The 13404-nt window shown below is 43.8% G+C and overlaps 1 protein-coding gene across 6 annotated transcripts in view; it reads left to right on the top strand.

The window, feature by feature from the left end:
- LOC137847005 (nipped-B-like protein) overlaps positions 1 to 13404 on the top strand; it is a 199244-nt gene that overhangs the window by 23364 nt on the left and 162476 nt on the right. Inside the window, exon 1 of one of the 6 annotated variants that reach the window (XM_068665186.1) lies at positions 13316 to 13403. The exons of the other annotated variants lie outside the window; for them this stretch is intronic. The gene's annotated coding sequence lies outside the window, so the exon portion shown is untranslated. Of the gene's footprint in view, positions 1 to 13315; position 13404 lie in introns of those variants that run through there. 6 annotated transcript variants of the gene reach the window in all.

Genomic DNA, 13404 nt, shown 5'->3' with positions numbered 1-13404 from the left:
CCAACTCCTGGCTCCACACAGGTCTACCCAAAAATTCAGACCATATGACTGAGAGCATACTCCAAACGCTTCTTAAACTCCGACAGGCTTGGTGCCGTGACTACGTCCCTGTTCCCCAGATTAAGGTACCTTTCTAAAAGGAGGGTGTATATCACCTGTAACTCAGGGAAGACTGCAAAGATCATTGAGGGGAGTCTCAGTCCATCTTGCTCCTCCCAGTTTGATGTCAGTGATAGATGCCCAGAGCCTGGAGAAAAGGGTTGCACGCAGGTCAGCAGGAGAGCACCCAAAGTGCAGCACAAAGGAAGTCCAGCCAGTAAGTCAGCTTCATTGGGGGCCCAAATCAAATGTCTCTATGCTAAAACACATAGCATGGGGAATAAACACGTGGAGTTAGAGATGAATGAACGTCTGCTATAACCTCATTGGCATTATGGAGATGTGGTGGGATGGCTCCCATGATTGGAGTGTTAGGATGGAAGGATACAGGCTCTTTAGGAAGGACAGGCAGGGATGGTGAGGAGGGGGCATCGCCTTCTATGTCAATGAGCAGCTGGAGTGCATGGAGCTCTGCCTGGGGATAGGTGAGGAGCTGACAGAGAGCTTATGGGTCAGGATTACAGGGAGGGCAGGGACAGGGGACATTATAGTGGGAGTATGCTACAGGCTGCCTGATCAGGAAGACCAAGCAGATGAGGCCCTCTATAGACAGATAGAATCAGTCTCACATTTGCAAGCCCTGGTTCTCATGGGGGACTTCAACCACCCTGATGTCTGATGGAGGGACAGCCCAGCAGGGCATAGGCAATCCAGGAGGTTCCTGGAACGCATTGATGATAACTTCCTTCTCCAAGTGATAGAAGAACCAATGAGGAGAGGTGCTATGCTGAACCTCATTCTCACCAACAAGGAGGTGCTGGTGGGGAATGTGAAGCACAAGGACAGCCTTGGCTGCAGTGATCATGAAATGGTGCAGACCTGAGAGCAGCAAGGAGGGAATACAGCAAGCTTGCTACCCTGGACTTTGGGAGAGCAGATTTTTGCCTCTTCAGGGATCTGCTTGGTAGAGTACCATGGGACAAAGCCCTGGAGGGAAGAGGGGCTGAAGTAAGCTGGTTAATATTCAAGGATCACCTTCTCCAAGCTTAGGAGCGATGCATCCCAACAAAGAGAAGTCAGGCAAAAATGCCTGGATGGATGAACGAGGAGCTCCTGACCAATCTCAAGCAGAAAAAGGAGGCCTACAGAGGGTGGAAGCAAGGACAGGTAGCCTGGGAGTGATACAGAGAAATTGTCCAAGCAGTCAGGGATCAGGTTAGGAAAGCTAAAGCCAAGACAGAATTAAATCTGGCCAGGGACATCAAGGACAACAAGTAAGGCTTCTATAGGTATGTCAGTCATAAAAGGAAGACTACAGAATCGGTCTGTTCCCTCTCTGGAAGGGAATGGGAGACCTGGTCACCTGGAATATGGGGAAGGCTGAGGTACTCAATGACTTTTTTGCCTCGGTCTTCACTGACAAGAGCTCCAGCCGTGTAGCCCGGGCCCCAGAAGGCAAAGACAGGGACTGGGAGAATGATGAACTGCCCACTGTAGGAGAAGATCATGTTTGAGACCGTCTAAGGAACCTGAAGGTGCACAAGTCCATGGGACCTAATGAGGTGCATCCGCAGGTCTTGAGGGAACTGGTGGATGAAGTTGCTAAGCCACTATCCATCATATTTGAGAAGTCGTGGCAGTCCGGCAAAGTTCCCACTAACTGGAGGAGAAGAAACATAACCCCCATTTTTAAAAAGGGAAAAAAAGGAAGACCCCAGGGAACTACAGGCCAGTCCGTCTCACCTCTGTGCCTGGCAAGATCATGGAGCAGATCCTCCTGGAAACTATGCTAAGGCAGATGGAAAATAAGGAGGTGATTGGTGACAGCCAATATGGCTTCACTAAGGGCAGATTGTGCCTGACAAATCTGGTGGCCTTCTACGATGGGGTTACAGCATTGGTGGATAGGGGAAGAGCAACTGACATCATCTACCTGGATTTGTGCAAAGCATTTGACCCCAACGATATCCTCGTCTCTGAATTGGAGAGACATGGATTTGACGTATGGACCGCTTGGTGGGTAAGGAATTGGCTGGATGGTTGCACTCAAAGAGTTGGGATCCATGGCTCAATGTCCACAGGTGGAGACCAGTGACAAGTGGTGTTCCTCAGGGATCGGTACTGGGACCGTTGCTGATTAACATCTTTGTTAATGACATGGCCAGTGAGATTGAGTGCACCCTCAGGAAGTTTGCAGATGACACCAAGCTCTGTGGTGCGGTTGACACACCGTGGGAAGGGATGCCATCCAGAGGGACCTGGACAGGCTTGAGAGGTGTGCCTGTGTGAACCTCATGAAGTTCAGCAAGGCCAAGTGCAATGCCCTGCACCTGGGCCAGGGCAATCCCAAGCACAAATACAGGCTGGGTGGAGAATGCATTGAGAGCAGCCCTGAGGAGAAGGTCCTGGGGGTGTTGGTGGACTAGATGCTCAACATGAGCCGGCTTGACAGGGGAAGGGAGGGGAGTTAGAAGTGACAGAGAAGGGCTTGGGAATGTTGCCACTGCTGAAGATAGTAGGGAAAAAATTCCTAGTTGTCCCATAGGATCATCCAAGGGCTCCTCAGAGAAGGTAATGATCCTGATACTCTGTCCGGAATCTTATTCTTGCATCCCTCTAGGGGTAACCGCACCTGCTGCTTCCCTATAGTGCCTGTATACCAGCGCATGGAGCAAGGGAAAGAAACAGGATGAGCTTGAGATCTGTGTATGGTCACAGGGCCACAATCTCATTGTGATCAAAGAGACATGGTGGGACAGCTCACATGACTGGAACATTGTCATGGAGGGCTATGTCCTTTTTAGGAAAGACAGGCTGGGGAAGCAAGGGGGAGGAGTTGCCCTTTATGTGATGGAGCAATTAGAGTGTACCCAGCTCCACCTGGGTGAAGAGGCAGCAGAGCACTTGTGGGTGAGAATTAAGGGGTGGGCTGGTATGGGTGATACTGTAGTGGGGGTGTACTGTAGGTCACCAGAGGTGGTGGTGGTGGTGGTGGTGAATTTTCTGATGCAGGTGGTAGAGGAGCCGATGAGGCAGGGGGTGCTCCTGGACCTTGTCCTTACCAACAGGGATGGGCTTGTTAGGGATGTGAAGGTTGGGGGCAGCTTGGGATGCAGCAACCATGAGGTGGTGGAGTTCAAGATGGAACTTGGTGGAAGAAGTAAGGCTAAAAGCAGGATTGCAACCCTGGACTTTCGGAGAGACAACTTCGACCTCTTTTGGGACCTACTTGGAGGTATCTCATGGGCTAGGTTGCTAGAAGGCAAGGGTGCTTGTGAGAGCTGGGCAACATTTAAACAGCACTTCTTCCAAGCTCAGGATCGCTGCATCCCTAAGAGTGGGATCCTGGCGTGCATTAAAAGGAGTATGGCCAGCAGGTCAAGGGAGGTGATCCTCCCCCTTTACTCTGCTCTGGTCAGGTCTCACCTGGAGTACTGTGTCCAGTTCTGGGCTCCCTGGTACAAAAAAGACAGGGATTTCCTGGAAAGAGTCCAACGGAGGGCCACAAAGATGATACGGGGCCTGGAGCACCTTCCTTAGGAGGAAAGGCTGAGAGACCTGTGTCTGTTCAGTCTGGAGAAGAGAAGACTGAGAGGGGATCTCATCAATGTGTATAAATACCTGAGGTGTGGGAGACAGCCTCTTTTCAGTGGTTTGTGGGGACAGGACAAGGGGCAATGGCCAAAAAATGGATCACAGGAAGTTCCGCACCAACATGCAAAAGAACTTCACGGTGAGAGTGACGGAGCACTGGAACAGGCTGCCTAGGGGGGTTGTGGAGTCTCCTTCTCTGGAGATATTTAAGGCCCATCTGGACACCTACCTGGACAACCTGCTCTAGGGAACCTGCTTTGGCAGGGGGGTTGGACCTGATGATTTCTTGAGGTCCCTTCCAACCCCTACAATTCTGTGAATGTACACTTGCAGCCTAGAAAGCCAGCTGTATTCTGGGCTGCATCAGAAGCAGTGTGGCCAGCAGGTCAAGTGAGGTGGTTGTCCCCCTCTACTGTGTTCTTGTAAGACCCCACCTGGAGTGCTGCATTCAGCTCTGGGACCCCCAGCACAAGAAGGACATGGATCTATTAGTATGAATCCAGAGGAGGGCCACAAAGATTATCTGAGAGCTTGAGTACCTCTTATGAAGTGAGGCTGAGGGAGCTGGGGTTGTTCAGCCTGAAGAAGAGAAGGCTCCAGGGAGACTTCATTGTGGCCTTATAGTACCTAAAGGGGGCCTACAGGAAAGCTGGGAAGGGATTCTTTGTCAGGGAATATAGTGATAGGACAAGGAAGAATGGCTTTAAACTAAAAGAAGGGTGACTTAGATTGGAGGTTAGTTGGAAATTCTTCACTCAGGGGATGGCATGGCTGCATCTCTGGAAGTGTTCAAGGCCAGCTGAGATGGGGCCTTGGCCATCCTGATCTAGTGGAAAGCATCGTTGCCTATGGCAGAGGGGTTGGATTTAGATGATCTTTATATCCCTTCAAACCTGAACAGTTCTATGATTCTATTATAATTTTTAGCTTTCTCTTATGTGTAATGCCATACATTTATATATAACAGTGCATCTCACCTTGCACGCATTTGTTTTCATTCATCAGTGCATCGTGGTAGGCAAATAACAAACTGCGTCTTTCTCATAACAGGATAACCTGAAATACATAACATGCATTTTTTTAGTGTCTTTTGAAATGTTTAATTTTTAAGTAATTGGAGGAGGATGATACCATTTCAGTGGTACTTTTGTTTTTTAAATGTTTTTTTTTGGTATGTGTAAAACTTCACGGCATTTCAAATGTAATCTACCTGTATTTTAAAATTCATTTCCTTCCTAGATGAAAGGGATCCTTTTTGGAAATTGTTGCAGTTGAGCAGGTTGCAAAAGCAAAGTGTTCAGTACAGAATTTTGTACATACTATTAAAATTAGAAAATTAGGAATGACTGACTCATCTAGTCTTCATTTTATTTACTGATTTATCTAATTTATCAATTACGGCTGTTCACATCTGTAGTATATGGGCCCCAGGTTACCCTTTGCCTTAGGAACAGCAGGGACAAGAGTGCTGTCTGAATTCTGTAGTGGAAAGCTTTGTTTTGAAGCCTTAGATAAATTAAGGGCTATAATTAGTCCTATATTCTACTGTAGTGCGTTTTAGATCCTTAAGAGAAGAAGCATGTGGAAGATGTTTGTGAAGTGCCTGAAGAATAAAATACATAGATGATGAGGGATGGTTACAGGCAGGGATGGAAGGATTCAGTGTACATTGTCTTGGCTTGATCCTGTGGACTGAACTGACCTTTGTGGAGCAGTTCCTGGGCCTTTTCCATCTGCCCATATCATAGATATTTTGGCAATTCAGTTAGCGTGTTAGAACTGTGTCCCTGGCCTAAGACTTGTTTCTCTACCAGTTCAGTTCTCTCTTGGTATCAGTTCAGAATTTAGAGATGTATTTGTGGAATGCGCTTTTTTTTGTTTGTTTGTTTGTTTTGTTTTTAATTTAATCAGTAAACTGATATCTGCAACCCATAGAAATAAAGAAAATTCACAAATGGTAAAAGGCAACAGGTGTGTTTAATGGTTGTAGTGCAAGTAAATTTTAGCTGTTTCAGTCATTAATCGATGACCAACATTCTCACATTGGAAAGTTTGACTTGTTCATCTAAATCATTAAAATATATTTGTCATATTAATGATTAGAATCATAGAATATCCTGAGTTGGAAGGGACCCATAAAGATCATCAAGTCCAATTCCTGGCACCACACAGGTCTACCCAAAAGTTTAGACCATGTGACAAAGTGCACAGTCCAATCGCTTTTTAAATTCAGACAGGCTTGGTGAAGGGACTACTTCCCTGGGGAGCCTGTTCCAGTGTGCAAACACCCTCATTGCAACTACCTTAGAGAAGTAGTAGCATTGCATTTGTCTTCTCTGAGATTTTACCAGTCATTTCTATGAAGAAATAATTTTAAGAGCACTTGTTTTTTTTTTTTTCCCTGCTATGTAGCTTTTTGCAGTGTTTTTATTTGTCAGCCTCATTGTCTCTTTGCTTTCCTAAGTGAGAGCTATAATATGTGATACAACTTGAACATACTTCCTAGAAAAGGCAACATGAATACTTCAGTAACTGAAATTGGAAACAGGTTTAACTAAAAAAAAAAGCATGCTGCTCTTACACTGAGGTTTAGATTTCTGCATTTCTTTGGTTTTTGTTTTAATATCGTAGAATCATAGAATGGTTTTGGTTGGAAGGGACCTTAAAAATCATCTAGTTCCAACCCCCTCCCACTTGATCAGGTTGCTCAAAGCCCCATCCAACCTGGCCTTGAACACTTCCAGGGATGAGGCATCCACAGCTTCTCTGGGCAACCTCTTCCAGTGCCTCACCACCCTCTGAGTGAAGAATTTCCTCCTAACCTCTATTCTAAATCTCCCTTCTTTTAGTTTAAAACCGTTCCCCATTGTCCTTTCACTATCTGCCTCTGTAAAAAGTCATTCTCTATCTTTATAAGACCCCTTTAAGTAATCTAAGTCTGCAATGAGGTCTCCCCGGAGCCTTCTCTTCTCCAGGCTGAATATCCCCAGCTCTCCAGCACTCTCTGTCTGTCTTCATAGGAGAGGTGCTCCAGTATCCTACCCACCCCTCCTTACTCTTCTCTCCCCTTTCCCATTCTCCCCTCAATTTTTAAATTGGCTGTTTAATCACTTACTTATATGAGGCAGTAAGTAAAGAAGCTGAATCATGATAAACCTCCAGGGGGGACAACGACAACACGTTGCAACATTCATGGGGATGGTCACCTTACAAACAAGGACATAGGCAAAGCAGAGATGTTTAATGCCTTCTTTGCTTCTGTTTTCAACACCGATGATGGGCTTTGGGACCCCGGGTGCCCTGAGCTGGAGGACTGTGATGGTGGGAATGATAAACTCCTAGCCATGGAATTTGCTGCTCCACCTGGATCCATACAAGTACATGGGTCCGGATGGGATTCATCTCAGGGTGCTGAGATAGCTGACTGGCGTCATTGCAGGACCTCTCTCAATTATTTGTCAACGGTCTTGGGAATCTGGAGAGGTCCCAGTAGACTGGAAGCTGTCAAATATTGTGCCAACTTTCAAGAAGGGCAAGAAAAAAGACCCTGGTAACTGCAGGCCTGTCAGTCTCACGTCAGTGCCTGGTAAAATTATGGAGAAGATTATCCTGGGAGTCATTGAAGTGCACCTGGGGGACAATGCAGTCATAGGTCACAGCTAACATGGGTTCACGAGGAGTAGGTCCTGTTTGACTAACTTGATTTCCTTTTATGATAAGATCACCCATCTAGTTGATCAAGGGAAGTAAGCTGATGTAATCTTTTTGAATTTCAGTAAAGCTTTCGATACAGTTTCTTTTTGGATTTGTAAAGCTTTCGATATAGTTTTTCATAGGATCCTACTGGACAAAATGTCCAGCATACAGCTAGATAAAACCATCACACGATGGGTAAACAGTTGGCTGACAGGTAGGGCTCAAAGATTTATAGTAAACGGGGTTACAACAGGCTGGCGGCCAGTCACCAGTGGGGACCACAAGGCTCCATTTTAGGGCCAGTTCTTTTCAATGTTTTCATAAATGATTTAGATGTAGGACTAGAAGGTGTTTTGAGTAAGTTTGCTGATGATACTAAACTGGGAGGAGTTGTTGACTCTGTTGAGGGTGGAAAGGCCTTGCAGAGAGACCTGGACAGACTGGAGAGCTGGGCAATCACTAACCACATGAAGTTTAACAAGAGCAAGTGCTGGGTCCTGATGGGGCAACCCTGGCTATATGTACAGACTGGGGGATGACATGCTGGAGAGCAGCCCTGCAGAGAGGGATCTGGGGGTTTTGGTTGATAACAAGCTGAATATGAGCCAGCAGTGTGCCCTGGCAGCCAGGACGGCCAACCGCATCCTGGGGTGCATCAAGCACAGCATTCCTAGTCGGTCGAGGGAAGTGATTGTCCCGCTCTACTCTGCACTTGTGTGGCCTCACCTCGAGTACTGTGTGCAGTTTTGGGCACCACAGTACAAAAAGGATGTTAAACTGTTGGAGAGTGTCCAGAGGAGGTCAACGAAGATGGTGAAGGGCCTAGAGGGGAAGACGTATGAGGAGCGGCTGAGGGCACTTGGTCTGTTCAGCCTGGAGAAGAGGAGGCTGAGGGGAGACCTCATTGCGGTCTACAACCTTCTCATGAGGGAGGGGAAGGTGCTGAACTCTTTTCGCTGGTGAGCAGCAATAGGACCTGAGGGAATGGAGTCAAGCTGCAACAGGGGAGGTTCAGGCTGGACTTCAGGAAGAGATTCTTCACTGAGAGGGTTGTCGCGCACTGGAACAGGCTCCCCAGGGAAGTAGTCACCGCACCAAGCCTGTCAGAGTTTAAGAAGCGTTTGGACTATGCTCTCAGACACGATCTAAATTTTTGGGTAGACCTGTGTGGAGCCAGGAGTTGGGCTCGATGATCCTTGTGGGTCCCTTCCAACTTGGGATATTCTATGGTTCTATGATTTTTGTCCTGTTTTATTCTGGAGTATTGACATAAGAGGTTGGTTTGGTGAAGTATGAGTGGAACTGTCTTCCTCTGGTTCATGCGTTATGATAGATGAGCATGTGAGAGATTTGTCAGTGTGTGAGGTGATCAAGATGGAAGGGCTATAGTGCCTTTCTCAGTTTGCAAAATATGAACAGACATTTTGGCTTGGGTCAGGGTTGTGGGAGAAAAAGACAGCAGAAATCAAGTTCTGAGGGGGCATGTTTCTTTATTTTTTATTTACAGTAATTTCACCCTTTGCTTTACACTATTACAGTGTTTGATCAAATTATTTAGGCATACATGCCCCCTGGCTTTCCTGGTGTGTTACTTAAATAAGTCATAGGGAATGTTTTATTTGATTGCAAGGTGTTACTGGGCTTGAAACAATTCACAAATTTTGGTATAATAGAACAGATAACTCTGCATGGTTCATTTTGTTTCAATATACCTCTTATTTCCTTGGCTTTTGGGGAAATATGGATTAGTATATATGAATTTGTTGTCTTATTTGGTTACTTGTATTTAGTTGTAGGAATAACATGAACTAGTGTGGAATCTATGTTCTTTTTTTTGGTGGTGCCCAGTGACAGGACAAGAAGCAATAGGCACAGACTGGAATAAAGGAAGTTCAATTTGAATATCAGGAAGCACTTCTTTACTGTGTGGGTGAGGGAACACTGGCACAGGTTGCCCAGAGAAGCTGTGGAGTCTCCTCCTTGGAGATCTTCAAAAGCTGTCTGGATGTGGGCCTGAGCAACTTGCTCTGGGTGACCCTGCTTGAGCAGGGGGGTTGGACCAGGTGACATCCAGAGGTCCTTTCTAACCTAAACTGTTCTGTGATTCTGTGAACTAATGTGAACTTATGTTCTGTATGCTATGTTGTATAGTTTTCAATGATACTCTAGTCCAAAACAAATTAAAAACAATGTATGGCATCTGATCAAATTTCTAGAAAAGTTATGTCAGTAAAAAAAATATTTAGATTAACATTTGAAAACAGCATAGTGATATTTGTGGGGGAAAAAAAAAACACAAAGTATGCTAGACCTTGAATTCAAAATTTGTTTCTAAACACAAATTAATGTTTTGGTTTAGAAATATTTTAATGGTATATTGCTGAAACACCTTTTTTTATTATTATTATTTTGAAATAAAGCCTGTTTAAATGGAAGAATTTTCTAAGTTATGTCTGCTTTGACAATTGACAGTTTTCAGTGAAATATTCTAGCTTTAAGTTTTTTCATTCAGTTTAATGGACAACTTTGGGAGAAAGGATCAACGTAAATCTTGTCTGTTTAGCTGTTAATGGTGAGGGAAGTAGGATTTTTACTAGTGTTTCTTCTCTGTACTTTATTTACATGTCATTATATGTTGTAATGTAATCTGAGTAATATTCATAAACTTTTGGCTATTAATTGATTTCTCTTTCATGCACGTATAAGGTAGTAGCTGTAAGATCTCTTACAGATCTAGCAAAACCAGACCTTAATGTTAACAGTAATCAGATAACTCACTCATCTCTATACGTCAGGTTACCTGTACAGTATAATTTCTTAGTTTCTCAAGTTCCTAGCTTGTAAAACAAGCAGATAAAACACTGTAAAATGGTATAGAAGGTGGTATTATTATAAAAGAAAAAAAAAATCTAAAACCTTGCAGCTTTTAAAGTTTCTAGCACCTTATCAGTAGAGAACACTTCTGCACCCTTTGTCTAGTCAGTTATCACACGCAGCTTGTGTCTTGTGACTTGAAATTGGATGACTGATTATTTTAAGTTAACCTCTAGAATTGCAACATGCTGGGGAATATTTGGGGAAATAGCATACAAACTGATATTTTTAAAGAATGTGTTCCTATAGTGTGTTGGACAAGCTTTGCTGTAACCATCTAATTTCAATTTAGGTTTGGATTTGCCATTTCCTAGTAGGTGTAACTGAATTCCTGTGTGAGGTTATACATTAGACAAATTATACCTTGATCTCAAACTGTCAGAGAATCATAGAATGGTTTGGGTTTGAAGGGACTTAAAAGATCACAGAATCACAGAATTTCTAGGTTGGAAGAGACCTCAAGATCATCGAGTCCAACCTCTAACCTAACACTAACAGTCCCCACTAAACCATATCCCTAAGCTCTACATCTAAACGTCTTTTAAAGACTTCCAGGGATGGTGACTCCACCACCTCCCTGGGCAGCCTGTTCCAATGCCTCACAACCCTTTCAGTAAAGAAGCTCTTCCTAACATCTAACCTAAAACTCCCCTGGCACAACTTTAGCCCATTCCCCCTCGTCCTGTCACCAGGCACGTGGGAGAACAGGCCAACCCCCACCTCACTACAGCCTCCTTTAAGGTATCTGTAGAGAGCGATAAGGTCGCCCCTGAGCCTCCTCTTCTCCAGGCTGAACAAGCCCAGCTCCTTCAGCCGCTCCTCGTAGGACTTGTTCTCCAGGCCCCTCACCAGCTTCGTCGCCATTCTTTGGACCCGCTCAAGCACCTCGATGTCCTTCTTGTAGCGAGGGGCCCAAAACTGAACACAGTACTCGAGGTGCGGCCTCACCAGAGCCGAGTACAGGGGGACGATCACCTCCCTAGCCCTGCTGGTCACGCTGTTTCTGATAAATGCCAGGATGCCGTTGGCCTTCTTGGCCACCTGAGCACACTGCTGGCTCATATTCAGCTGACTGTCCACCATCACTCCCAGGTCCTTCTCTGCCTGGCAGCTCTCCAACCACTCATCTCCCAGCCTGTAGCTCTGCTTGGGGTTATTGCGCCCCAGGTGCAGGACCCAGCACTTGGCCTTGTTGAACTTCATGCAGTTGACCTCAGCCCATCGGTGCAGCCTATCCAGTCTAATCTATCATCTAATTCCAACCTCCCTGTTAGTAGTACTTGATCTAGGCTGTCTCAAAGATTCTCTTTGTTTCTACAAAGACTGATGTGTAATGCTTGCTTATAATTTTTCAGAAGCACCAGGTGCTGGAGCATGCAGACTGAAACTGATATAAGTGAGAGAAATCTTTCTTAGCTGACCTAGGCAATGAAATTGCTTTTTGGAGTGATTGAAAGCACAAATTGTTTTAATACATAAGTGTTATAAGTTTATTTTTAAACTGAAAAAATATTTTAATGAAAAACTTTTGGATGTGTGTTTTCCTTTCTGTTGTGCATTACCTAACTTATGGGATCTATTCTGTATTGAACTCTGCTACTGCAGCTGTATCTGATTGTGAATAGTATAAAAACTGACATAGCCTATGATTAAATGATTTGCTGGACTCACACAATTTTGTAAAGCAATCATAATTCTGAACCTAAATGCCATATATGCCTGGACAGGTTTGAGGTTTGTTGGTCCTACTTCTTACTGTTCATGCATAGGCAGGTGCTTTAAGGTATAAAGTTTTGCTCTATAATGTTCACAACTTACAGTTTTTAAGCATTTGGTACAGTCTTCTTTCTCACGTGCCCTGTGTTAAATGAATGTAAAAAGATAAGAATTATGCACTCTAAATTTACTGTTGTAGCTTCATTTTTGTTTGTCAGTCGTGTGCTGAGGTGCTTTTGCTATTTGGAACGTGAGCCTATTTTAAGTGGAGACTGCTCATGGTGTTTAATTATACAGTAATTTTTAGTTTAGTGATGTGGGCAGGCTGTGATCCTTCAGATTAGGAAAAGAACTCAATTTAGTTTGTTCTCTGTCACTTGTTAAAAGTGAAATCACACTTAGCTATTTAGGTGGAGTGGAAAACTTAGGAATAAATTATTTACATTGAATTGGTGATTCTTACCTCATGACTTACAGCTTTGGCATTTTTTAGACAAAGAATATGAGGAGAATTCTGTTAAGAAAAAAAGTACAAATGTTAAAAAAACAAAACAAAACAAAAAACACCACACTGAAAAAAAAAACCCACAACTAAAACTGCCAAACGTTGATACATTACGTTTTCCTTTATTAGTGTATTAATTCTTTGGAATTTTTCCCTGACTTTGTCCTGCCATTGTTATGTTTAAATTTGCATTTCTTTGTTTTTTGTTTTCTCTTTTACTGTCCTGATAGAGATAGTGCTGACTTTTTTCCTAAGGTTTCCCCATGAATAGAGAGGAAAGCTAAAGAAAATTGTTGGCCTGTTTGATGCATTTATCGCACTTTGTGCTAATGTAGGTATTCATGGTGTTTCTGTGGTGCTGTTAAGAAGACAGAACATAAGGAAAAGAGAGGCTGTTTTTTAAAAACAAAACAAAAAGAGTCCAGGAGTGTACCACTGGTATATCATCACTATAGTATGATGGAGGAAGCATACTTCAGACTTTGGTATGGGATGGAAATTGCCGAGGTATTAATTGATATGCAGAAACTCACTTAAACCACTGAAAGTTATGTACTGCCTATGTAAGAGAATTGTTCTGAAATTCCTTGGTCACATGGAAATCTTTGTAGGAGTGAACTTGAAAAGGATTTTAAAGACAAGGGTAGCAGAGATAAGAAGTGAAAATATTGGCTCAGGAGAACCTTGCTTTAAGAATTATTTGCCAGTATATTGCTCTTTCGGAATGCACTTTGAATTTTTAACACTGTAACGTTTTAATGTGCAGTGTTTTTCTCTACCATTTTTTTTCTTTCCTGAACAGTAAGAAGCTGAGTTTTTTCCCCACTTTTTTCCTACTTTCTGAGATGAGTTATGTGGTACCTCTCATGGATTTGACAAAATTAAATATTACGGATTGATTCAGATGCTTGTCTAAAAGG

The sequence above is a fragment of the Anas acuta genome, chromosome W (assembly GCF_963932015.1).
Source record: "Anas acuta chromosome W, bAnaAcu1.1, whole genome shotgun sequence".
NCBI lineage: Eukaryota > Metazoa > Chordata > Aves > Anseriformes > Anatidae > Anas > Anas acuta.
Note: the sequence above shows the minus strand (reverse complement) of the source record. Positions and strands in the feature narration are given on the sequence as shown.